At 35.1% G+C, this 27288-nt stretch overlaps 1 protein-coding gene across 2 annotated transcripts in view; it reads right to left on the bottom strand.

The window, feature by feature from the left end:
* Window positions 1-25129, bottom strand: part of LOC128190639 (alpha-2A adrenergic receptor-like) — a 35183-nt gene extending 10054 nt beyond the window's left edge. For both annotated transcript variants that reach the window (XM_052862756.1, XM_052862757.1), the window contains exons 1-2: window positions 24666-25129; window positions 12637-12680 (exon numbers count right to left, since the gene is read on the bottom strand). The gene's annotated coding sequence lies outside the window, so the exon portion shown is untranslated. The remainder of the gene's footprint in view (window positions 1-12636; window positions 12681-24665) is intronic.
* Between the last annotated feature and the right edge of the window lie 2159 nt (window positions 25130-27288).

Here is a 27288-nt window from a genome sequence, read left to right as displayed (position 1 = left end):
CGAATGATTGGGTTTATGTAACCCGCATGTTATGCATCGATTGTAAAAAAAAAAAAAAAAAAGCAAATTTCAGAAATACATTGTATTAGCGAACAAAATGTACACGTTTTTTAAAGTTACATGTACCTGAACATTATAATAATGCGATTCCCTTTTTTGTTGCTTGATTTGTTAACAAATTTTGTACATAATTTTTTTCATTGAAATTTGGCTTATTTGACCGGGAAAATTACGGCAAAGTCTATTATTATACACATACTTAGCATAACCATCGTTTAAAAGCGTACCCAAATTTTGATATAAAAACGGACCAAGCAGCTTTAAGCATTAGTTAATTGTTGTGCAATAAACAAAATCAACTCTCATAATTACTTTCAGTACTTTCAGTACTTTTATTGTGTACCCAGTTCGCTGGGAATTTTACAAAATGTATAACTGATATCTCTATTAAAAGCCACTTGCGTAATCAAACGTAAAATTTATGCAAAGACACGGAAAAGTATTTCCATATCATTTTTCCAACAAAAACCTATTATCATTACAACTTAAAGGTTTTCAGACCATTAATCAAATTTTCATCGGCAAGTAAAGAGATAGATCAGAAACCAAGTAGTCAGAGAGGAATCTTTGAAAGCAATAAACAGTATAACTGAATAGTATGTCTGTCAGGCGACCGTGGAAGTATATGGTGCGGGGACCGCAATTATACCCCCGGGTGACCGGTCAGATCTCCAATACTCCGGACGTCTTCGGTAATTGTCTCGTCCCTTCGCTACAACGTCCGTTACTGTCAATTTATGCCGACTGCTCATGATGTTAGAGATGCTGTATAGACTTTTGGGTCAATAAACAATTACAGTGTAACATTGCATTTAACATGGTCGTTGATATTAATACTTTTCCACATGGAGCAGCGCAAATCTTTCAACAGATTTGAGGTTAAACGATTTATTTAAGATCTTATTTCTGTTTAATATCAAAGCAAATTTTAAGTATCGGAGAAAACATGAACAGCTGAAACATTTTAAATTTTGCTTATCTTAACAACGGAAAAAATCATCTCTTCGTGATAAGATGATATGCATTTTGTTTTCTTTTGCATGTTCTAAAGAAAGACTTGATGGTGATATAAAAACCTGAATGCGATTTCAGTAAACAAACGCTCAAGAAGCTCTAAGTTTCCTTCCGCATGACAAAACAAATTGCTGTCGTGGCGCCAAGGTGCGCAAAAAAGACCTAACCTCAACAGCCTTTGAACCACACCTCATCACAAGACAAACAACTTTACTGTCGTAGGGTTTCATCTTTATATCAGCAGGAGATTGATTCAAGTTTAAAAATTGATACGGAAGGAATGGCCACGATTACGGCACATGTCCCACGACATCTCGCCGGAGAGAGCGAAGAAAACCGACTCGTATAGTGACGCGAGTCCCGGTATATTAAGAGCAATAGGGTCGTTACTGGGAACATGCAGTTTGATGTATGAAATTCCCACTAATTTACGTTAGCGTTAATCTTTATTATTTCCGCATTCTTTATAAAGGTAAGGTTTTACAGATTTAACGCTGGAAATTCAAACGTGGAATTGGTATCGTAATAGCAATTCAAATATCACCCGTGACAACTGTAAACTCTAGCAGCGACCTGCGGAGGCTTCCCATATGTATTTCTGATGTGATTTTAATATTGGTTTGTTTCAAGCGTATATGAGCGTGGAGTTAATGCTTTACCCTTTTCCGTCAGCTTAAAGATTAACAAACATTGGAATTTTGAGGAGTTATAGACGAACGAGGAATATGTCTCATGCCGTTTATACGACATTTTATATTTCAACTGAACTAAGGTATTACAGAAATTTACTACATAAAAAAGCCAAAATTAATAATGGGCGCCCTATCATTGCGTGACCACTTCCAAAGAACATTAACGGACACTTTCTCCGATAGAGGTCGCTTTAACTATCAGAAATAATGTCCGAAAACGCTCCATCGGAGTTGACAGATCACGTGATTGTTTATCATCCAATCATCATTATCCATCCAGAATTAACGTCCCTGCGCCTGGAAAGTCGGTGTGTAAACACATACCGGAAGTACAAACTGACATCTATCCACTGTCAACCCCGACAAATGATACAGAGGGATCAAACAACGATAGGCACCGTCTTACAGACACACTGAGCATGCGTGACATTTAACCGAAACTGACAACTAAATAAATGTTACCCACTTAATCGATTGAAGAAGAAACATGCATGGAACATTTAGTTTTGATTTTACTTGCATGCAATATGGGATGTAAATCAATCTTGTTTTCAGAAAAAGCAAATAAAAAGAAAATGTTTAAGGATTGAGAGTTTAACGTATCAGAAAAAAAGAACCATTTTAAAATGTCAGGAAGATTCAACTCTTACAAGCTCGATAGAAGGCTGATTACGCAAAAAACTTTTATGGAGAACGATCGCAAGGGGGTGTAATTAAAGTACTGTAGCAGGAAAAACAAACCTTGGGATCCCTATCAATTCTGTAATACGGCCTTATTGGAGATATGTTTTATGGATATGCAGTTCACTGCTAACATCAGAACAAACGTACAGTAATCCTGTTTTGGTCCTAGAAATAATAAGAGTTCTAAAGATATTCAGCGGGGTCAATTGTTTGCAAACAATTTATCAATATCACTGTTGTATTTAATACGAACAAAAAAGATCTACCGTCGAGGATCAGAATAATGACCCCCGAGCCGTCGCAATGATATCAATGATGTGAGCTTTATCAATTACTTTTCATCCTGTTTCCTATGGACTGCTCATTATTTGTGTTTAATCCATCGCCAAGTTTTACTTAAAGAAGGGAAATCTAATCGGCCATCGGATCGATGGAACTCGGACCAACAGAATGGTAAACTCAAAAATTGACTTCCAAGGTCGTTCATGGCCATCATTTATATATTTATATGATGGCACGGAAAGGCATACACAAAGTCAAGGGGGCAGGAAAAATAGCAAAGGATATGACCAATTTGGTCTAATAAAGAAAAAGCTAATTCCCACAGTCGAGTATAGTGACTGTAGATGCTGTGGAGATTGAGTTATTGCATCTCCCATCTACCTTCATCATGTGTAGCGGGGTTTATTACTGTGAATGGGGGTGGTTTTGATGTCATAAAGCACAATTCACAGCCACGACCGGACCATTTATAGCCGGTAATTGGATGGCTCTTCTTAAATGCCGACATTTATATACAGAATGTAAAAGCTAATAAAGCAGGGTTTATTTTTTTCTGGTAGTTGTTTGTCCTCAGATCAATGGATTGGTGTTTTCATTTTATTTTGAGACCCCAGTTAGTGCTGAGCTAAACCGTATTGGCAAGGAAACCCATTATGGCATCGAACAAGATTTTCTTGTCGGAAACTCCAGATATCAATATGTAAAATTCACGGATATCGTTATTAACAATAAAACATATGTCGTCAAATTAAGCAAAACTAATCAGGGGAAAATGGTGTTAAATGCGGCGGAATTAGTTTCCATGGAATCGATACTGTTTCTGAGTGCTATGTTTCAGGCATGTCAGTTTCAGTTCTCTCCGAAATACAAGCACACAACGCGGACACACACACAGACACACACACACAGACACAAATGTACCAAGGTTTATAATACACGCAACATTGTCTCAAACCGGGAAATGTTATCATAAACAATGTACATACTTACATGATCATTTATTTTGTCTAGAAAAATACTTTAAAAATAAAAACATATTACCGGTCGGCACCCCCCCCCCCAACGATCTTGTATAAAACAATGAAAATCGTTTACAAGTCAAGAGAAGGAGGCACACAAGAAGTTGAAATATAATCAGTTGTAGTTTCGAAACAATTTTATGATTTTAACACTCGAGCACCATGCTTTTATATTAAAGGAAATCGTATTTTTTTTTCAAGAATATAGAAAGGATAAAAAATGATCAAATACGGTTGAGAAATTATTAACTTGTATGTTTTAGCGCTTTATATCAGTATGATTAAAACTGAGTAAAAGTCATATGTTTTTATAACAAAGACTGTTTTAAAAAATCATCAAAGATATATCTGGTAAGAGCAAACGTTGATTGTGCAATTTTCAAGGCTTCGATATTTCCAACAGCCAGAAACTAAATAACGATCTTTCTTTTTTACTTGGTAGTTTTATAATAACTTCTTGGAAATCAATTTATTCAAATTCTGTTTAACCATAAACAAAACTACACAGATGGCATTCATCTTCATCGAATGAATGACCTCAATGCACTCAACAAACTGGATTCTAAGTGCACGTGAAACACAAGGCCAATTGAAATGAAAACAATGGTTATTGAACCTCGTGATAATACTGTGTGCGATCATACAATATTTTAATGAACAAAGAAATGTTCTTATCTATATCGCATAATAGTCAACGTGTTATTTCCGATCGGCCCGATCCCAATCGAAATTCTAAATACAAACACATGTATTCCAGGAATGGCATTAAACTTCCAAATATTTATAGTGACAGCGATATATGGAAGATTTTTACTTTTCTGTATATTTGTCATTAGGTACGTTACTGACTATCTAGAGAAATGTCGGGATGCCGATTTCCATTGGGGACGAAGCGAAGATGAGCCATCTTAAGATTTTTAAAAACTTGAGAAATATATACGTAGACAGTCAATAAATTAACGTAATTATGCTATATTTTATCGATGACAAAGTCTCTTGTCTATCAACAAGGGATAGTAATTAAATACAGAATTGCCAATAGGTTACTCGCAAGTCATCTATACCTAAAAACCAATTAAAATTGCTTCTGACAAGACTTGGCGTTTCAAAAACCAATTAAAGTATCCGTTGGAAAAAAATTCTGGATCCGCGCAGTTGTTGAACAGTACTCTGTCCCAAGATATCCTGGATTCACATTTTGCTTAATTGCTTGATATTTATAAATACCTCAGGCATCAAACGATGTTCAGTCAAAAGTATGAAAAGTTTCAAAGATTTCTCAGTTGAAACGCCCCTGTTAGCTTATCAGGTTTCAATACAATGCTAAAATATGTGATGTCTACGAGGATTTTGTATAGCAGCAAGCCCGGATGTTAACGTTGAAAAGTTGCGCGATGTAATCCGAGTGTATTCCGAACGGAGAAAAGATGTAAACATTCCCCATTATAAATCTCCGTAAGGAATCTGTTTTAGTTCCTGTGAATTTTTCCGAGTGAAAGAAGATAATGTGTCAATGAAATTATCTTGGAAAATATCCCTTTCAACTATTTCAATTGCACTTCTTTCACAAGTATGTGTATTTTTATTATAAATCGTCCAAATGTGCTGCATAAATATCTTGGGACAGACTATAGTTACATGTACAAACACGTAGTAACTGTTATTTACTTTTACTGACTAATTTCTCCCGATCATACACCTGATGCCCATTCCTTCCTCTAAAGTAAGTAAATTGTATATCAACGAGAGAAACAAAAAAATAGTAACTTAAAATTTAATTACTCTAATTATGACGATTATCTGGCTACATATTTTTAACTGATTTTCAAGGCTCCGACCGAGTAAGCAATAAACCCTTGCCATCCCAAATACAATAAATACATTTATAATAATATTTGTTATGCCCCTGTAAAACAGTTATTATATAACTCCATACGAAAAAAAGTCCAGCATTTTGACTGTTGGACTAGAACTGTTGGATTGGAACTGTTAAAATCAACTGTTAAAAAAGACTGTTGACCAGTGACGTCACATTCCGCGAAAACGTGTTAGTGATTAGAAGGGGTATAACAAAACAGTTGTTGACTGTGTCTCGGGCAACAGTTGATCTGTCGGACCGGCTCGCAGACTGTTGCCCGCGGCCTTCGGCCTTGGGCAACAGTTTACGAGCCGGTCCGACAGATCAACTGTTGCCCTCGACCCCAGTCAACAACTGTATAATATAAAAGAATTGCAATTAAAACGTTCATTCCGCCATGTTACTTTTGCGACTCGCCATGTACAGAATTTTATACGGCAATCACATGACGCCTTTTATCCAATGAGAAAGCGTCATTCTACTCTGAGGCAAAAAAATTGTGTTGTAAGGTACTTTACATGCATTTTCATTCATTGTTAATGTGTAGTCTAAGAGATGTTGATATAAACAAACAAATGCTTTCTTTCTTGCACAAGAAAGTAAGCTAAAGTGCTGACATTGCGGATAATTTTGGGTGTGATTGCGTGATTGAAAAGCATGCAGACCAATCTTTGTCGAATGTCGGCGACTGAACGTATTTCTGCTCAATTGTCAATTTACAGTTACAGTGCAGGATAACATTGTTAAAACAAAGAATGGATTTTTCATCTTTTTAAAATAATGGAAGATTTTTCAGTGATTAGTACCGCTACCAGAATTTAGCTGTCGACGGAGGAATTTCGCCCGCGTTGATAATACTACGATTCCAATTACAGCCCGTTTAATGAGGCCTCCATACAATATTAGCGAGGCAGAAAAACAACAGCTATGTGTGGAAGCTTCCCTGTGATTGATGCTGATTCAATGGTAATGTGAATTCACTGAGAATGACAATCAGTATTACACAAAAAACAATCTTCTGTTTAAAATAGAACCATTTCTCCTTGACAGAGGAAACATATCTGACAACGAATAACGTGAAAGGTTAAATGATTCCAATATAGAATGTTTGCTTTTGTCTAGACCCTCTACACTTCAAATGTATACCTTTGGTTATATAAACGAATTCTGCTACTTTTCATTGGGAACTATATATAACTATTTTTAATGAATGTCTATTGCGAGGGAATTTCCAGTCATTCCATATCGTTAGAACGTATGTCTTGTTTCAAGCATCATGCTCTAAAAGAAACCAAATGAGTTCGATATTCAAGGATACAACAACACAGCCTAAGCTAATTTCCCGCGCAATTGCATTTAAATGGAGAAGCAATGTAATTCTCCGTGTTACACTTTTGATAAACCATGCGGAGAAATTCAATGATTCTAATTCTTCCGCCGAATTCTTTGAGCTTAAAATCGTATTATTCAGTTTTCTTATCGACGTTTTATAAATGTAAATGATACATTCTTTTATATGATAATTCTGAGTTTTCATCTCTTTATATATAGCCGAGACGCTGTCTTTGTACATCAAATTATTATACATCACAAGGGAATAAAGCAAAAGGTTTAAAGTAGTGCGTGCGATTCTATAATGAAAAAGGGGAGCCAATTATAACCCTATTGTATTTTACACTTTCAAATGTGGAATTAGTTTCATGAGATAAAAGAAGAAACCTTTCACCATCTTCTGCAAATCTCCATCGGTGTCTAAGAGAAAGAGCCTCTTTCTCCTGGTGAAATAAATGACATAATGATTTCAACTGTGACACCATAAACTGCAACAATTTTTATTTTGCTATTGCAATATGTTTCGCCGCTTAGCAAAGTGCTTTGGGGAGTGAGCGAAGACAGACAAGTATTGATATAAAAGAAGCCCAGATGTTAAAGACGCGCGTAAAAACAACTCTAATCAATAAAACTAAACAGCGTGGTAAAAAGTACGCTGTGTCTTAGCATCCGGGCATTTCATCAAAGCCTCGTTGTCAGTTTTCTTCATATCCGGTGTTAAGAAGTAATTCAATTTTCAATTTACTCTGTTGGAGCGAGATTCCAGTCCTCGGCGATTTTCTGCTGAGATTGCATGGCATCCAGAAAGCCTGATGTCCAGCTGACTATAAATAAAGTTTTATTGGCGCGATTTACGATAGTTTGCGTAAATCTGGCTTTTCGGAACCCAAGTTCAATCAAAGTCGGCCATAAACAAGCATTCGCACAAGAGGTATGATACAGAGACTTCAGTTTATGCATTGTTTAGATTGCAGCATATTACTTGCTTTATTCCCTTGTTTATATTGATAATCAATACAAAGAGCGTGTGGCCGCATTACTCCATTTAGTCTACGATTGTCACAAAAACCCTTTTCATATCGAATGATCGTGACGCAATGCGTCGTTACAAAGGTATTTCAAATAATCATTTTGTATTTTTAGTTAACAATGTAGTCAATGAATGAGAAGTTAGCAGTGAAATAATGATCTAGCACAGGTAATGATTATGTTTCAGGAATACAATTAGAACCATTTTAATAAGAGCTTGGACTTTGGGTAGTTAGTGTCGAACAGCAATGTGACGTAGGCCTGTCTATTTCATTGTAGACCACCCCGCCATTGCTCTTTGAAACCAACAAGATTTGTCTGGCTTTTGAGCTATAACTACGCAATCGGTTTATATTTCACTTGAAACCAGCGTCATTTTAACTTGTTTTGACGCAAGAAATAGATAGATACGTCCTGCTGAAAGTCCAAGGCCTTGTTAAAATGGTTCTAATATGTGTCCTTTCCTCTGTGTGCAGATACGGCTACATGTACATGAACTCTCTATTTACATGTATGTATATCGGTATACCTTAACATCTTTACCCGCTTCCGGTGAAAAGGTGTAAAAAGTTAGTAGAGGTTTTGTTTTAAAAATCCATTCTAAACTACCAGCATGATTTTGATGCTCAATACGAAAATACATGTCAATTCTTGATTTTTTTTAATTAAATATCTTCATATTAAAAAGTAAAACTTTGAATAAGATTATTAATTCTTTGGGGGAGGGTGGGTGTTTTTTTTTCGACACATGACGACAGTTTGTGTTTTAAATTGAATGAAATTCGATTGTTATCGACCGATATCCTTTTACACCTGAAAAAGTCTCATTAACTTGTTATAGATGAAGGTTTGAATCTGTCAATGGAATATCCCCTGTAACATCAAACCTCGTCTCTGATTGAACTTGGGTACACGGTGTCCGAGTTTCCTACCACTTCCGGTATGATCTCCAGATTGGCTCACATCATTTCACACTGGAAGAGGTACATTATCGGTAGAATTTCTTCGATATTGATGTCCACTGAGGAAACCTTTGATGCTGGTGCGAGATCATATAGATATGCATATAAATTATAATGCACTGTTTGACGCATGGCTAAGGTTGCGATTTCCATTGTGATCAGGCTCAGAAGACTTTTGGCAATAGTAGACAATGATATCGCTGACTTACGCAATCGAGTCTAGTCATTTCTTTTTCAAGATATTTTAATTTCATTTCTTGCATGAATTTTTACTTTTATATCAATTATTTTAAGATTAAAATTGACATTTACCATCCTGATTTCCTAAGGGGTCGTCTCAAACATTTTCAGTTTTAACTGTATTGCACCCAGTGGGAATTTGCTGCAAAAGCGCAAAATAACACATTTTTGTATGTTTTTTTTTAGTATTTCTACCCTAGTGATTAATTTTTTTCGTATATGCATGTTAAAAAGCTTTTGAAAAAAAGTAAATAAAAGATGAATTTTGGAGGAAAAAAATGTTGAGCTCCTAATTTCATGTAGGGATATATCAAATTGTTTTGTTTTTTAATTTCAATGCACAATAGCTCTAAAATTGACAAGCGGTATATGATATAAATTCGAAATAATAATCTCAAAAGATGAAACAATGAAGACAGGGTTTATGTTTCTTTTGATGTCCATTTGATAAATACTTGATATAATATCTACTAACGCCTTGAATTTATGAGTTTGTCATTATCCTTTTTTCAGCTTTTATGCTTTGTTTACAATACCGGGCGGAAAACGATGCTGTAAGGACTATATTTATCGTTAAACTTAATCAATGTTCTAAAATCACAGTATTTGAACATATGAATGCTTTGGATGAAGTTGATTTTGAATAAAAACACAATGTTAAAGTTCTAACGTCTCCAAATTTGCTGTATACAAGAATAGATATGGGTTACCCCATATGCAAGATATTCGACTTTTAAATTACTTAAATTTTTACTGTGCTTCGCCGATCACTGTTAAAATCAAAGTTAAAATCATTGAATTAAACTTGTAAAGAAAACTGGCGAATATAGTTCTTCATGTCCGTAGTAATAATATATTTATTACATATATATATAATAATACTGCCACCAGTCTTGCGTCACTAGCAAACAGTGCACACATCCTTATATAGAGTTTACACGGGTGCGGCCAGAAATGTCATGTTGTAAATTTTGAATTTACCGGGTGGCAGTAAATACTAAATTTACAACATGACAACTTAAATTTTATTTACTGCCACCCGGTAAATTCAACATTTACAATATGACAGAAATATGATGCGGGTGTTGCATAACCATTCCGTCAGTAAAAAGAAAAGAAAAGAAAAACACACTCAAATACTATAAATAATCAAAGAGATTACGTGATAACTAGCAAGCAATAATCATAAAAGTAATATAATTATTGTAATAATATAAGCAATATTCATTAGTGAAAAATTGTCAATCGAAGAATGACCTATATTTTCGTGAAAAAGACTGAGGTGGCAAATAGCGCAGGAATATGGATACTTCACATTTATTTTCTTTGAAAAGGGTGATTTTTAAAAATAATTTTACGTTAATTTTGCTTTCTTTCACGTGTAAAATATACATTGATATCCTAAAAATATGTTATAATGTTGTATCTGCTGATGATGAATGGACCTATATTTTTCAGCGCAATTGTGTAAAGAGTACCTGACTTTAGTAATATATCTTGAATAGAGAGTAAGCACTGATCGAATATATTAAAAGTAAAAAGCTGCGCAAAGTGTTGCGCACTCGAATTGTACTTGGCCTCATTAAGCTTGGCCATCAACCATTTACAAGTACATTGATATGTTTGGAGCAGTGGCATCGGAAGCAAATTGAAAGTGGGGGGGGGGGGGGGTAGACTAATCCTCAGAAATCTTGACATGCAAAATAAAAACAAAAACAAAAAACAACCTAATTTCCAAAATCATGGGAGGGGGGGGGTGGGGGGGGGTGGGGGTGGGAAGAATACCGTTTGTTCCAAAAGAATATTCTTACCTACCAAAAACATCATTTCCCCAAATCACGATATTCCTAATCCGTGGGGGGGGGGGGCTAGTAATAACTTTTCATTGTTTTCAAGGTAAATTTAGGAACAGTTATCTTTCATGCGAGAAAAAGTGGGGGGGGGGGGGGCTGAACCCTCTATGATGCTATGTGCCTAGTGGTTAGGTCTAACTTTGCAAAAAAAGTGGGGGGAGGGGGGCTTAGCCCCCCCCCCCCCCAACCGGTTCCGACGCCTATGTGTAGTGGGTTTTTTTTTAAAAAAAACAAGTTGCTTATATCATTGAGCAAATCGGGTTTATTTGATTTCAAACAGACAAAGAGGTTTGTACTCCTTGTCTAATACAATGAGTCCTCTTGAAGACCTTCCACAATAGAGCCCTTGAAAGAGTCTGTTTAAGTTTTTACTTACTTAGATTTACAAGACAGTTTACGTTTATGAAGCTAGATTTGTGCAATACAGCAATATTCGTCAATCATTTAGAAACGAAGCAGTTGCACATATAGAGTATTGTTGCTGACAAAATTACGATTTATGGATCGAATGAGCTTGTCTGGAGCATAGAAGGACAGTCACTAAAAAAGCCCTGGCAAACGGCGGAATGTCATGAACCAATTTAGTGGATGATAGATCGGGCCTGATACTCTGATGCTGCTGAAGCGCTCGGTCTATCGTCTCTCCTGTTACTTATTCTAGTGTAGACTCCAAAACAATGGTCTATTATCGGGGTATCCCCTTAACAGACCATCTTCAATGGAACTATGTACCGCGACCCGAGTACTAGTTTTATTCACGTTTTTACAATTTTCATCAGTATGAATTGGTTATAATTGCTTATTTACCGAGGTCTCTTTATTTAGCACTACCACAGTGTGCCTACACTTGACTCCCGCAAACCTCGTACTTGGAGCGGAAAGAAATTACTGTATTAAGTACACGAAGCGGTGTTGATTAACTGACAAAATATTCATGAACAAAGTTTGATATTGGCCTCTCCCTATTGTTATTAGTGCGGTTATATCGATACTTAAGACAATTTCTTTTAATTCAACGTAATTTTCTCATCTGAGTTTTGCTGAAAGTTATGTGAATTAGAAATACATTGGACAAAACACATGCGAAATGGGGTACCTTTGGCATAAATAACAAAATACACGTGTTTGTGAAAAATAAAAGAGAGGAAACGGATATCAAAATAAGCGCAATTTTGTGAGAAATATTGAATGTAATCCAATATGATGACAATGTTAATTTACATTCTCATCTAATAAGTGGGATGTTTTTGACTATTAGTAATATTTAAAACAAAAGTTAGGTACAATCCATCACGAGCTTTGTAATTTGCAATATATTTAATGACATAAATGGGTTCTTTGAACGGAGAAGATGGGGGGATAATGCCACAAGGAATAGTTTTCGCACCGAACTGTAATCACCCAACAGGTGTGCTGAACAGGGTCTTAATTTTGATTAGCTCAACAATCAAGTAATTACAAATGTTCTAGAAAAAAAAAACACTTCATAAATCGGTCAGCCTTAATTGACCGAGATTCCAATAGCTACTCCCTTAAATCAACAAAGCTTAATATTAGCTTGGTATATGTAGGATGACTAAGAAATTCAAGCAATAAAAGTTGTGTACTTACTTCTTTGTAAAAGGACTGTAGTGTTAACTGCCCCTGTCACGAATCTGAAATACGTAAAAACTTGGCTCAGTATCTCAGCAAATAGGTTAAACTATGTTCATGTAACTTGTTGATCAAAGACATTAGATTCAGCTAAATTAGAAATAATTCACACATTGTAGTAAGGAACACAGCCTCCTACAACAACAGCAACAAAGGGGTTATTTTTGTGACAGATAACGCATTGTGCCATCATCATCAACAAAAAAAGACACCATATCGCGGTAATTTAATGATCATGCAGCTCAATTGTCAACTCGCACAATGGCTGAGACGACTTCTGTTCATGTTTTGCATGAATTCAATTGTTTTGCATTTTTAAAAACACATCCTATATTACAAGCAAAGAAACAAATCAAATAAAGTGTTGACAATATGCATGCCAAGTTTTTATTAATCCCTTTCTGGGTATCCTTGTTTTGATGAAATCCCTGGGCAATCTCAAGGCAATCGGTTCCAGAACGCAGTTCACTTTTCAATTGCAAATAAGCCCGAATCTCAAAAAGGAGAGATATCTACTTCACAATATTTTCAGGGTGGTAATGGTATACCACCAGCAGATGATCCTGAAAAGAACGCAGTTCGCAATTCAAAATTTAGAATTCATATTTGGGGCCTGAAATTTTCAGGGTCATCTGCTGGTGGTATACCGTTACCACCCTGAAAATATGGTGAAGTGGTCATCTCTAAGGCTACCTTTTAAGATTTGGGCTTATTTGCAATTGAAAAGTGAACGCAGTTCGCAATTCAAAATTTAGAATTCATATTTGGGGCCTGAAATTTTCAGAGTCATCTGCTGGTGGGGTACCATTACCACCCTGAAAATATGGTAATGTAGATATGTCTACTTTTTGAGATTCGGGATAATTGGCATGGTAATGTCATAAGAGTTGCAATATGTAAATCAACTCTTTGATACATGTTTTGATTTAAACATCATGCATTTTTCTGTCAAGTGAGCGTGCTATTGTACTATCACGGCAGTTCTTTCAAAATCGTTTTGACACTGCCTAGGTGAATATCATCATAAAACAGACATTTTATTGAAAAAAAAAATCTTAAAAGCAATAATCCAAAAAATATATTATTATTGGTAGTTTTAATTGAATCTAACATGGTAAAGTTATGTTTTTTTTATGCAACTTCATTGTTGTAACACCAAACGTGTAATATGTTGGTATTAGTTTCGCTAGAAATATCGAATTTCAATGATGTATTGCTGAAGTTTTTATCCAAGTATTCAATATCTTCCGTTATTTACGAGAACGTCGGCATTTTGAAGTAACTTGATACGCCTTGTCGGAGAAATGCGGAAAATTGATTGAAATTTATTTCGTTTATTTTCGATTCTTGAAAACGTAAATCGCATAATATAAATGAAGACGATTCTCGAATTCTAATGGCTGGATAGTATCTGCAACGAAGAGAAATCATTGCATTGAAACCACAGCAATTCTGATACATCTAAAATTCACACGAGTTTTACATAGACTTGCTGTGTGATAAGATACATGTAAATGAACCTTAATCCCCGGCCGGGCCGGGCCTATAACAAATAAGCAGTCATACTTGTCCGGTTTTTAGCTCACCTGAGCTGAAAGCTCAAGTGAGCTATTCTGATCAAATTTTGTCTGTCGTCCGTCTGTCCGTCTGTCTGTCTGTCCGTAAACTTTTCACATTTTCAACATCTTCTTAAGAACTACTGGGCCAATTTCAACCAAAAAAAGTTTTACATAGGAATATATATATAGAGTAAATCTTTAAAAATCTTCGTCACAGAAACTAATCAGCCAGGAAAGCTGAAACTTGTGTGGAAGCATCCTCAGGTAGTGTATATTCAAAGTTGTGAAATTCATGATCCCTAGGGGTAGGGTTGGGCCACAATGGGGTCGAGGTTTTACATAGGAATTTATATATAGAGTAAATCTTTAAAAATCTTCTTCTCAGAAACTAATCAGCCAGGAAAGCTGAAACTTGTGTGGAAGCATCCTAAGGTAGTGCAGATTCAAAGTAGTGAAAATCATGATCCCTGGGGGTAGGGTGGGGCACAATGGAGGGTCGAATTTTTACATAGGAATATATAGAGTAAATCTTTAAAAATCTTCTTCTCAGAAACTAATCAGCCAGGAAAGCTGAAACTTGTGTGGTAGTATCCTCAGGTAGTGTAGATTCAAAGTTGTGAAAATCATGACCCCCGAGGGTAGGGTAGGGCCACAATGGGGGGTTGAAGTTTTACATAGGAATATATAGAGTAAATCTTTAAAAATCTTCTTCTCAGAAACTAATCAGCCAGGAAAGCTGACACTTGTGTGGAAGCATCCTCAGGTAGTGTAGATTCAAAGTTGTGAAAATCATGACCCCCGGGGTAGGGTGGGGCCACAATGCGGGGTCGAAGTTTTACATAGGAATATATAAAGTAAATCTTTAAAAATCTTCTTCTCAGAAACTAATCAGCCGGGAAAGCTGAAACTTGTGTGGAAGCATCCTCAGGTAGTGAAGATTCAAAGGTGTGAAAATCATGACCCCCGGGGGTAGGGTGGGGCCACAATGGGGGTCGAACTTTTACATAGGAATATATAGAGTAAATTTTTAAAAATCTTCTTCTCAGAAACTAATCAGCCAGGAAAGCTGAAACTTGTGTGGAAGCATCCTCAGGTAGTGCAGATTCAAAGTTGTGAAAATCATGATCCCTGGGGGTAGGGTGGGCCACAACTGGGGGGGGGGGGGGTGTTAAAGTTTTACATAGGAATCTTCTTCTCAGAAACTAATCAGCCATATGATTCTTTATAATTGTTAAGACTTTGGCTCCAGGACAATTCTTTGGCCTCACAAGAAGGTTCAGAGTTTGATGTAGCTTAATATCCCATATATAAACAATTGTAAAGGATTTTTTTGAGAACTGCAATACTCAACATGTGATATGACTATAAAATCATCCTGTTAGAAAAGGGACTAATGATTATAAACATAAGAATATCCAGGGGGGAAAATGGATTTTTTTATACAGGATCTACATGTATTATTGCACATTGTCCAGATTGTTTGTATTATGACTCCATTAAGCTGATTTTATCATACCTATTGTTCCTCAGATGAGCGATGTGGCCCATGGGCCTCTTGTTAAAACATTTCTATTCTTCGTGGGTAGCCGAAATTTTCCTGGTTCGTGGTGACGTAATTTTGTTGTAGTGTAATCGGAATAATTTTAATAAACAAATGTTTGAATTCGTTGGCAATGGTTACCTGTCATGTTTTAAATTTTATATTAACTAACTGGGTGGGTGTAAATACAAAGTTACACCCACCCAGTAAATTCAAAATTTACAACATGACATACCCACGAAAACCACAAACATTGGCCCCCCTCGAACAATGATGATTACACAGTAACGTTTTTTGAAAAATAAAAAATCACACAAAACTTGAAATTTCTCCCAAGAATGTTAATCTTTACGATGTAGTAATGTAGAAAATTCTGTCCATGGTAGATAATCTGAAATCATTTTATGTATGAAAAGTAAACTTCAAGCATGTTAAAAGAACATCCATATTCTTTCTAATTGTAACATGGCTGCACCTAATTGATTTATTACAGATTCTCGGCAAAACATTGTTGAGATTGTAGCATATGTTTCTTTGACAAATAGCATCTTTTTATTCGAGGATTTTCTCTCCGTTTAATTATGGTCCGCAACAACAGTGGTCGTCAATGAAGCGATTTGTAAACTAAAAACAAATGTTCTTTACACACGAACCTCAAACAATTGCTAGTTCTGACAAAATAGTCTAACTCACGTTATTGTAAGGCCGGGCAACAGGAAGGACAAAGATTCGACAAAGTACGTATACTTTTATTGTAAACCCTGGTGATGGTAAAATGGCAGGTGAAGCAGGGACAGAGAGTGATGTAGAAAGATAACGCACCCCCCCCCCCCCCAAAAAAAAAAATAGTAACAGTGTTGTCACAAAAATTTTGGATAAAAGAGCTTATACTCACAATTTTCCATATTGAAAACATTGAACATACGTCTCCTCTTGAGGAAAATACTTTCTCTATCATCATATAACTTGATCAGTTTATAATATAAAAACCAAGTTTTACAGCACAAATGTTATATCATTTTCACAAGAGCATTTTAGCTGTAAAATGTATCTCATTTGCAAATTTGTTTTCAAGAAAAATGTGTTGTAATTCTTCATAAAAATGGGTGTATATTAGGTAAAAATTTGAGAAAGTGACGGTCCTGAGTTACCTATTTGGGGTGAAGGCATTTGATTAGAAATAGCTTGTGATGAATTTATTAGCATTTGCATGGTGGAATAAGACCTATTCCACCATGATGTTAAAATAGTTAACTATAGCCGACGATACAGAAACGTTGTGCTAATAGTTAACCAATACAAAACCCAAACAACTAAAGACAGAGTATCAGCGAGCATTTAAACAGGTTTTCTGGTATTTTCACTTCTTGTAAACGTCATTAGTGGTGTTATAAAAGAACAGCAACGCTGGTTCGTTTCAACAAGTTTTTATTTTGATTGAATCAAGAAGTTTCTAGATATTTGAATCGTGCTATCAACTGTTGAAGTAGGAAGTTTTGACTTCAAAGTTTTCATCTACACGGGCAATAATTTAAACTACAATACACCACAATAGATGCGGTTTTTTTTTTTATTTTGGATCAATTTTATTTTCTAGAATTTCAAAAAGGCATTAAACAAACCTCTACCTCTGCAAATATGGTAAAATATATTAATTTCATTTATTATACCTTATTTTTCACTCTATAAGTGTAATTCGATATATTTAGCTGATTCCCTGAAAATCGCCATAAACAGACTGATAACCTGCAAAACAGACTGATTTCCTGTGAAAAGATGCGTCAATTCGATAAACTGATACAGCCCTATTCGGAACACTTTGTAATTTCTTTTAACCAATGGAAAAGTTCCGAAATATTTCGAATAAAATCATGAATATTCATAACCATATCATTTAATTCTAGTTGCGACGCCCTTTTTGATTGGCTATACATATTCATCTTTTTCGTATAACATAATAATTTAATTCTGGTTGTAACGCGGCATTGATTGGATAGAAAAATTTGGTTAAATTTGTATAATCTGGTTTGCACGTCACAAGACACGTCACAATGCAACAACGTCAAAAACGTATTTATCTGCTTGACGCTACGTTTGAATTTTGAACAAATTAATATCATTTAATATTTATTCGTTTGATGAGATATCGGCGCTTCTGATTGGTCGAAAAATTTCTTTGATACCTGCATCAATAAAATTTTTCGCCGGATCTACTTTTCTCAACTGCTCTGATCTAACACTATTTATAGAACGGGAATTTCCAAGATAAACACTGTCAACAAAATGTAAAGTTGTGTCTGTTTTATTGTCAGCAAACAAAATGCAAACTTGTGAATATAAAAAATTGAAAGTTTAACTTTCAAAAATAAACAAAACACATTATTTGATTCACGAAATAGAAAATTAAGCGTCTTCTCACGATTTCGTCTGCTTGAGATCAATCAACATATACAGCGAGGCTGGCTGTTCCTTTTTCCAGGAATATTATAACGAACATATAGGCCTATAAACTTTCACGGTAACACTGCTGTTCAAATTTGGTAACGATAATTTTTAAATTTACACACGTAGGCTACATCATCTGTCATCAGAATAAGCGTCGTAAAGAAAAGCTATGAGTGATGCATCAACTCCTTCGGCGCATTCCAAGCGGCTGATATACCATTTAAGTACATCACTGGCTATCTAGTTACCACAACGTTTACAAAAGTCGCTTATACATACTATTCTCTGTCGACATATCAGCAATTTTCATCCACGATCGCCTCTCCTTGGATGGTTATCTTCAGTTGCATATTCCAGCGATCTCACATGAAAACTAGTTTTAATACGAGTTTTTCTACACAGTGAATAATATCACAAGCTATCGCATGTATTTTCCTTTCGTTTTCAATTCAGTCGGTTCACATTTTAACTCACTATTTGTGTTTAATCCTTTAATTCAGCTCAATAGCTCTGCATCAGCTGAAGGCGCACCCATTTTGAATATTGTTGCTGTTGTTGTTTTGTATTCATACGCGCCGCTTCATTTACATTATTTACATTTTTGATCAATGACACATCACATTTTTTTATTTGAAAATGTTTTATTAAATGATAAGAAATGATGATAATAATTTTTCTATTGATCGACGTATCAAAGAAAAAATTGACCGGAAAACTTTTTCATCAATGCGCTACGCGCATTGATGAAGTTTTCCGGTCAATTTTTTCTTTGATACGTCGATCAATAGAAAAATTATTATCTTCATTTCTTAAATCATTTTTAAAAATTAAAACGGACTCAATTTGTACAGCAAATTACAGAAAATTAAATTATAAGGAATGAACTGAATATCTACACAAGTTATACTCGTATAATCTGGGTTGGAGCAATTTACGCTTTATAATCCGCGAACGTTCTTGACGTTGGTGCATTGTGACGTGTCTTGTGACGTGCAAACCAGGTTATACAAATGTAACTAATTTTTTCAATCCAATCAATGCTCGTTTAACTTGGGTAGACATTGAGTTCATTTATTAATTAACTTGCGTACGTCACAGTACATCGCGGGTGCAATTTTCAAATATATTTATTTTGACGTTGTAACTTGTTGTATACACGAAGAATTATATTACTTTGAACTTTTCCTGATTTATTGTTTGTATTGGTATAATGAAACAGTTAAAGTATAACATTGAGGGAGTCAGCAAGATTCCAATTCCCCTCAAGCTAGCCTATTACCCTCGGCTTCGCCTCGGGAGATATACTTGCTCTTGGGGAACTGGAATCTTGGTGACTCCCTCGATGGTATATTTTAATTGTATAATAACTTAACACCCCATTTTATATCCTTGCAATAATACAAAGCACATGTCATGTGAAATAATATGCGAAAGTAAGTTGTTACAATACTTAGTCTATGGGTATTGTATTCCATACAACAAAACGCTTTATTGACCCTGTCATTTATTACGTCAGTAATGTCATCAGCTTAACAACTTCCCTCGCAATAAGCATTTTTATTCATCAGTTGAAAATAAACCGCACGAGTTTGTATTCAGTTCAGCCATTTAATATGAAGTTGTTTGAATATCGTTTTGCTTACGCTTTACTCCAATGATAAAGTGATAAACATATTTACATAAAGACAAGAATAAACTAAGACATAAAGACAAAATAGGACCAATTGGATCGGCTGTTGATAACAGTTAAAATTGTTGACATTTTGTAATAGACGTATCTGTCAGTTACAATTGTAAACTGTTTTGACATAATTTGCTGTAACTTATTTGTTAATCAAAACATATTTATCTCAGCAAGAAATAAACACCTGCTGCTATGAATTCTATGATTCTATTTTCAGTCGAAAAATAATTAATATTTTTAGTGTAGGGGGATAGAGGATAATGAAACAAATACTATGTTTCTAGCTTGATTTCTAACAATGTCTAGACGATACCTACAAAATTTCTTTAATTTTTCGATGATATCCACGCCATCTAAGACTTTTATTATACATGTACTTTCTTTTTCAGATCCTCTAAATTAAATTTGAGTGCTTGGTGTGTTATTGATAATAATAGATCTTTGAAGACGTGTTAATAGTGATAATCACACTTGTGCTGCTTTACTATATGATTTATTTTTATTTTCAAATAAAAAAAGTAATCAAAAAATTGAGAAATATTTTTTTTAAAGGAGAAAGGTTCCACCTTATGAAACTAATTTTCATGTCAAATGGGTCGTCCTAAGTTCCCATTGATTGTCAGCAGATATGAACTTTTAATGGACTGAACTTCAGGTTACTTTGGGAAAGATGCATTGAAAGTAGCAATAGCTTACTCTAATTGTGTCAAGATACATGAACATTTCGAGACTTTACGCTATCATTTGATATGAATTCGTTTCTTTTTTACTTTTTTTAATGCTATATAAATAAGGTTAATTCGCATTCCTAGGTTTAGTTAAATCAGAAGAGTTCACAAATAATTCCATGTACTAACCTATTGTATTGACTACATAATACGTAATCATCTCGCGACTTCATAACAAAACAACTCATAATTCAATTACAAGGAGTCTTACCGTTCTATAAATAGACCTTTTGTAATAGTACGTTCCTCTGATGAAATTAAATTTTTATATGTTTGGTTGGATTGATATTTCTGCATAATGTCCACAATGAATTCGTATTATTACATCATTGTTAAACTTGCCAAGCACGGTATAACATACCCCAGTATCTGTTAATTGTAGCGGTTCAAATGACAATTCAAAGGCAAACTTATGGAAGCTAGTTTCTAGAATGCACAAAATTCTTAGAATATATATACATGTGGTTGTCAATGTACCGGATGTATTCGTATATTCTTTGAAAGATACAATTATTTTTATTACAAAAATATTCTTTTCATTTAAACTTGTGTGCCAAAACATGGAAACTATTTACGCAAAATTATGAAAAAAATATATTTTTTATCTCATTTCATCGGTTGGCAGTTGCTCCGATCTCAGACATCTGGCAACAAATTTGTACGTGTCGTTATATTAGATATCTTTGTGAAATTATGCTTGATAAATAAAGACACTTCACATATATTCTTAACTGTAGTTATCATGAAAGAATTCTCTCTCTCTCTCTCTCTCTCTCTCTCTCTCTCTCTCTCTCTGTAATATCGTGATATTTTCGAATTCTGATTCTGTGGTAATCTACTGGTATTGGTCCCCGAACTTGTAGGCTGCAAACGACTTTCCACTCCGTAATATGATGTCAATTATTCGATCAGCAAAACATAATTCAATAATTTTGTCCAGGCCAGCCGCTAAAGTCGAAAGTCCTAATAAAATCAAGCTAATTCTCTCTGTTCAGCCCATTGGAGAGGTAAAAAATGGATGTCGGAAAAACAGTCTGACCTTTATTTAAGATCAAATCTTGTACGTTCCTAATCTAGATTTTATTTTTTGTTTTATCATTAGAATTAGTGTTCTTAACAAAATCAGAAAACGGATTGCCCTTTTTGTTATTATTAACTTACTCTCGCTGACTATTAGTAAGTCTTATCAGCAATGCTATTAGTTATATTACTTTTTCTTACGCTTAGGGTCAAACTGAGGTGAATCAAAGATCTATGTCGTACAACACGACAAGCACGTATCCACCATGGGTGAAACCACAACATTTTCTCCAAATGATATCCCTATGACATACCGTACATGTACTTGTAGATATACGCATTCGTATCTTTAATTTCCTTACTGTTTTACTAGGGCAGATATTAGGTCATTCACGAGTCTTAATTAAATCAACACGTGAAGAGTATAGACCTAGCTTTACATATTCCGAGTGGTCTAACTGTGGTTTTACAATATTGGTGGAAGCTGGAATTTGGTACGGTCAGGTGTGATATATAGGTGTAAATGCATTCCTACTCTGGTGAATGCTTGATGAGGTACTTCAGTGTCTTAACCCCAAGAGTAATATCTTCTTCATCTTTTAAAGTCCTTGTAAGATTTATGGTTCCCTTGAGAAGTAGTCATCAATTCAGACTATGGATGGTTTCTTGAAAAATGTCTCTTTTATAATCGTGAAAGACCAGTTCCTAACATTTGTGTCGCTCCGTACAGAGAGGGAAATCTAAGTGGAAAAGTGAGGACTGTCATGTATTTAACCAAAAATCACCTCATCAAACCAAAATAGAACACCAAACATTGATTTCGATATCGTTCCAAAGGACGTTGCTAAAAATATCGCCTTTTTTATTATTGTGAAAATAATGCATTTGGGTTACTGTTAGGTGGTCATTTTAGATCATACATGTATCTATGATCATACTAAACATCTATTTCTATGAAGTCGAAGCCTATTGATATCCGAAGGAGATTGTCAACGAGTAAAGACGATTTACGAGATTTATCATGTCTCATTGCAATTTCCCCGGATATGCGTCTGTTATGGTTTCATGTAATGGTTATTGCTATTAATTATTGAGGAGCAACCCTTTTATTCTGCATATCAAATTTACGTACTGCACAAGCTTATCACTAGAATTATAGTCACCAACCCCCAAAAAGTGTAGTTTCTGCAGATAAATTTGTTTTGTGGGTTTGGTCGTCCCATGCTAGATTTGTAAGAACAAATATAATATTCGCTAATTAAAATATCTGCATAATACATGAAAGAACGCGCATGGTTTACAAAGAAACTCTGACCCAATTAAAGCATGCATTGATTTATTTTATTGATATGGAAATTATTACTTTCAACTAATAGTCAATTTCAGTATCACACAGCTGCACAATAGCAGAGGATTAAACTTTGAACGATTTCTGCTGCAGAGATTCGTTCTGCTGGGCGTTTGCTGATTTTGATACAATTCTAAAATTACATGGACAATCACATCATTCAAATGGGTCAGGGTTCCTGGGCTGTTTCGGTTAACTGTAACACGTCCAAGGGAAATAAACAGATTCAATCCCGCGCACCTGTCGATGATGTAGACATATGTTTTCCGTGATCCCCAGATTCTCTGCTGAGTTTTATTAGATTATTTTCCAGCAACAGCACGTTAAGGCAAACGATACCTTTATTTCATTAGGTTAAAAGTTAATCGTTAATCATGACATGTTCCATGAGGCTATTCATTGGACCAAGATCTATGTTGAGTCAGTTTCCTATCTTTGTATGTGGAATGTATCAGTTGAATCAGAACTCTCTATTTCACCGGGATCAAAGTGGAAACGGTTCTACATTTTATTTAATATTTGCAGGTGCTGCTAAGTAAAAACATCAACTCGAACTGTATGTTGTTTGTATTGGTAGAGCCCAAAAACATAGACGAAGAGGTCTCTTGATGTGTGTATCATTACAATTCATTAACTTTCGTCAATCCATAGAATGCAGCCTGTGTCGATGTCAATGTGTTTTGTTGAATTGTAAGCATTTTATCTATATGCCGTTAATGAGAATAGCGATTAGTTTCTGGACCTTTTTCAACATTTCTTCGGATAAAACCGGTCCTTTTTGCGCATTATTTTGCAACAGATTTTACTCTGAAACTGAAGAGATTAACTCTTGGCATTGTATTGGTCAAACACCGGTCCTGTCTCCATCATACCTTATCTTGTACATATTCTTAAATGTTTCTATTCTCTTTCATTTCTTTCAAAGAAAGATGTGACAGAATAAATTAAAAGATGCACATCCGGATGTTGGAGACATTTTGCAATAAGACCACTATACATGCACTACAAACCTTTAGGGGTTTCATTGCGTTTCATCGTTTGTTTGAAGCACCTTTTCGTTTAAAAAACAACGCATAGAAAATGTGTACCTTAAAGCTGCTTACATAACGTGGAGTACAGTCAAATAAATATTTTTGTTGCATTTAACGTGCTTATTGAAGGCGTTTGTTTTGTTGGAGAGAATTCTCCACATCTTGAGGGATTCAGTCATGGAACCAAGAGCTTTTTGTGTGACAGGAATGGCCAAAAGGCCCCACGCAGTTTTCCTGAAGATATTTTGCGTTGAAAAAAAATTATTGCTTCGATTTTTATTGTAGACGTTTCCATTGATTGAAGCATATCAAAAGTTATCATTAATACGAAGGCTTTGTTTTATACTTTATTTTGTTATGGAAGCCAGCGATGAATTTTGATGTTTCACACGCATAACAGCACAAAATAAAAACATTTTTTCAAATGAGCGAATTATCCTTAATTCTTAAATTCTACCCATTCAAACAATTAATTTCAAATATTGACAATCTCTGTTTACAAAAGGTAAACACTCGTAAGTGGTTGGGAATCGAAGAGAATATGCCCATGGTTATTGGCTCTCTCTTTCAAATAATTAGCGACTGCATTAGTTTGGAAAGAAGAAAAAGTTAAATTCAAAAGGGGCACTTACCTCTGTGATTTGATTCACGCTTGGAACTTTAATCCGAAGAAAAAACGAAAAAACAACTTTTGTGTAGTTCCTTTGACTGTGTCTTCTTCTGTGTGTGACCTCGATCGATCCCGCCGGTCTACAGCCTCCAATCGTCAGGCGAGCGCCCGGAATATCTACCGCGGGGAGGGACTTGCATACTAAAACATCTCCCTCATCGCGGCGACCACTTAGAAATCTGCTCGTTTACTTAAGAAACTTGACGAAGACGCTGTCAGTGGCAGGTCGACGAGAGCCTCTGACAGGTGTCGTTACCTGCCGCGTGACGTAATCAGATGATGAGCGGGCCGTCTGCTTCTGACAACTTCGCTCACTCTCTTCTCATGATGTTTACTAACCTTCTCTCTCTATATATATATGTTCCGTAGATTTCAAACACAAGCTTTCATTCGGGTACATAAAGCAATTAAAACCTGAATGACGCATTCGTTGACAATATTGAAAACAATATTATCTAGAACTTGAATCTGTTTATTCACAGCTTAAATAAAGTCCTTGTTCTGAGCTATAGTTCTGCGACGTATATAAGTAAATTGATATTGAACTGAACTCTGTGAAGCCACCTTTCGTTGTGCCTTTTGATAATTCATTCGATTGACTGCCGTCAGCCTTGGCTTTGATGTAATTCACATACCCGACTTCCCTACTACTTCCTTTTGCTGTATTTTTTCACATCGTGAAAGTGAGAGTTTATTTATGTGACGTCGACAATAAACCTTATAAACATGTGTTTACTGGATGACGTCGATGTAGTTTGGAACATTATGACGAGCTTTTTTAGCTGTCCTCTTTAATGTTATTCGAAAATACCAATATTACGTTTGAAAAAACTTATAGCTTAAAAATATCGATCAACATGTCTAATTAACGTGTGCTGTTAATTACAGTGCTTTGAAGGGGCAGCCTATATTGAAAATTCATTAGTGTGGAACTTTCCCCATGTGGTTATGGTTTTATTCTAGAAAGAGAGATGATAACAACATCATTTTTGTCTCTGAAAGTACGTTAAAAAGAGATTCATTTTTATTTCGTGAAACGTGCTGTATAAATGGCTCACAACACTACTGTATATATATTAAGTGGTCTCGTGTAGAAGCTTTATTCTTAATAAATTGAAGCTTTTCCTCTGGAAATCATGTTCTTGCGTGGATCTAAAGAAAAGAAGGAGTCCACCCCTCCCCAATCCCTCTTTGGAAAATTTAAGAATATTAAATCATAGTAAAGTTTTTGAAAATTGAAAATAGGCTCTGGGCCCCTATGGCAATCAAAACTATCCCCAACCTAATCCCATCCCAGCCTCCCACCCGCCCCCCCCCCCCCCCAAATTATCTGGATCCCGCGTGTGGTTACCAGCATATAGTCATTTTTCCCACTAGTTGTAGACCGTTTCAGACTGAGACCAATTGATATATAGCGATCATTCCTTAAATGTGTAGCTTAACACGTGTGCATACATGTATGTATATACTTGTACTTGTATGCATGTATTCATTAACCCTCCCATTACGATTTGTAACGCGTTATATTCACATACATACATGTAACTTTGGTTGTGTACATGTATAGCCATGGCAATTAATAGAGTTTTAGTCATATAAATCTAAACGCAAATACTTGAAAACATAAACATACATTAATGTAGCTTTATTGGAATTTTAAACTTCCCATATTTCATAGTACAAATTTTGCTTTCTTGTAAATATCATAACTACGAAACTATTGAAAGAGAGCTTAATTAATGTCAATTTTCCGATCAATAAACAAACCAGTCATAATACGGTAACCACCGATTATTGTTTTCGTTTAGATTGGAAGCTCATTGAATTTTTAATCAGTAAAATTTAATATGAATCAATTTCCAATTGATGATATTTTGTATTTGATATAAACAAAACGATTTCCTAGTCAAATGTCAGATTCTGCGATTTCAATTTATTATCGTATCAGCAAAAGCGTCAAAGGACTGGTCAAAGAATTGTTAGTAAGTATTGAAAAAAACAGGCAGTATGCAATGCGTCGGGTTTTTTTTTTTTTATATTTTATGTAATATTTTTTGGGTGATTCAATTAATTAAGATCTTATTTAAGGACCTTTTGAAGAGAATAAAACGCCTTAGTTGCTTAAAACAATGAAAATTTATATCGATTTTAACCGTACTCAAAGGACAAGGTGTGATATCAAGGAAACCCTAATGACTCTGTTGCATGACAAGGTAACTGAGATTTAATGCATATATAACTCCTTCCTAACAGTTCGCAGGGATAAATGAGAGTTGAATGGATGCTTTATTATTTAATTATTACCATATGTTTCGCTTTTAATCACTGAAAAAAAACCTGCTAATTTATCTACGGAATAGCATATCCTAAAACATGGCCATGCCTTATTGGCTTGACCTGGTCTCAAACAGTGGCATGGCCACAGCATCCTGACGTTACCAAAGAATAACCGACACTAGCAAAAACTCTTGTTTTATCGGTGAACAAATGCATATTTATTTATTTTCTAAGATCTTGTCTCTAGTTTTGCGCTATCTCTACCTATAGTCAATTAATTGTAGATTGAACATCATCTTCGACTGTAA

Source organism: Crassostrea angulata, chromosome 6 (genome assembly GCF_025612915.1).
Source record: "Crassostrea angulata isolate pt1a10 chromosome 6, ASM2561291v2, whole genome shotgun sequence".
NCBI classification, from domain to species: Eukaryota; Metazoa; Mollusca; class Bivalvia; order Ostreida; family Ostreidae; genus Magallana; species Magallana angulata.
Note: the sequence above shows the minus strand (reverse complement) of the source record. Positions and strands in the feature narration are given on the sequence as shown.